We start from the raw sequence: 1,457 nt of genomic DNA on the forward strand, positions 1-1,457 counted from the left end.
AAAAAAAAAAAAAAAAAAAAAAAAAAACAAGGACCAGGCTGGTGCAGTGGCTCATGCCTATAATCCCACCCCTTTGGGAGTTTGAGGCAGGAGGAACACTTGAGCCCGGAAGTTCAAGACCAGCCTAAGCAACCTAGTGAGACCTTGTCTCTACAAAAATTTTTTTTAATTAGCTGAGCATGGTGGCATGGGCCTGTTGTTCCAGCCATTCAGGAGGCTGAGGCAGGAGGATTGCTTGAGCCCAGAAGTTCAAGGCTGCAGTGAGCCATGATCATGCCACTGCATTCCAGCCTGGGTGACAGAGCAATACTCTGTGATATGGTTAGGCTTTGTGTCTCCACCCAAATGTCATCTTGTAATCCCCAGGTGTTTAGGGAGAGACCTGGTGGGAAGTGACTGGATCATGGGGGCGGTTTCCCACATGCTGTTGTACCCGAGCGAGTTAAGGGATGTGCCACACTCTGAGATTGAATTCTGAGTCCTTTATTATGCTGGTGACTAAGAGGCAACTAATGCCCAAAATTCTCTCGGCCCCTAAGAAAAAGGTGGTCTTTTATACCCTAGTTTTAAAACGGAGGGGAGAACCTAGCTGAAGCAAATTTTCACAGAAGCAGAGTAAGCAAAACGTTAAAAAATAAACTAATGCATGAGAAATAAAACAATGCCAGGTGCGAAGGGTAAAGCTGTCATAAAAGACATACAACTTACAGATAACGGGGGCTCTGGGCACTCGACAGCACCTGCATTCCCAGGCTCTGCTCGTACCACTTAACTCGGCCTCTTATCAACAAATGCATTCCTGGAGGTGCCCAGTGTCAGCCTGCCCCAGATGCATACTACAGTTATATACTTAATGGTGAGAAAATAACTGAAATGAAGAAGCCAAGATGGAGTCTGTCCGGCTCAAGAAGCTAACATGAAGCCTGAACAGCTCTCAGTCTGAGAAAGAGTTTTAGCTGGCAAAAAGCAGGTTATCACACTATTCTCGTCACAGTGAGTTCTCACAGAGCTAATGGTTTTAAAATGTGGCACTTCCAGTGTTACAGCTCTTTTAGAATCTGTCTAGCAGGCTTTCCGGTTTTTGCCGGAAAGCCCCACCTCCCCCCTCAAAAAAAAATGTGGGACTTCCTCATTCTCACACATACTCTCCTGCCACCCTGTGAGAAGGTCCAAGCTTGCTTCCCCTTTGCCTTCTGCCACGATTCTAAGTTTTCTGAGGCCTCCCCAGCCATGCAAAACTGTGAGCCAGGCTGGGCACGGTGGCTCACGCCTGTAATCCTAGCACTTTGGGAGGCCGAGGTGGGTGGATCACCTGAGGTCAAGAGTTCAAGACCAGCCTGGCCATCATGGTGAAACCCCATCTTTAAAAAAAATAAATAAATAAATAAACAAAATTGTGTGCCAATTAAACCTCTTTCCTTTATAAATTACTCAGTCTCTGTTTTTTGTTTCTTGTT

General features: G+C 45.9%; 1 non-coding gene across 1 annotated transcript; it reads left to right on the top strand.

The window, feature by feature from the left end:
* The first annotated feature begins 1,035 nt into the window (after window positions 1-1,035).
* Window positions 1,036-1,097, top strand: LOC119472157. The gene has a single exon (XR_005201269.1). It is a non-coding gene; the product is annotated as a U7 small nuclear RNA (small nuclear RNA).
* Window positions 1,098-1,457: the final 360 nt, after the last annotated feature.

This window comes from Cebus imitator, unplaced genomic scaffold (assembly GCF_001604975.1).
Source record: "Cebus imitator isolate Cc_AM_T3 unplaced genomic scaffold, Cebus_imitator-1.0 Scaffold87, whole genome shotgun sequence".
NCBI lineage: Eukaryota > Metazoa > Chordata > Mammalia > Primates > Cebidae > Cebus > Cebus imitator.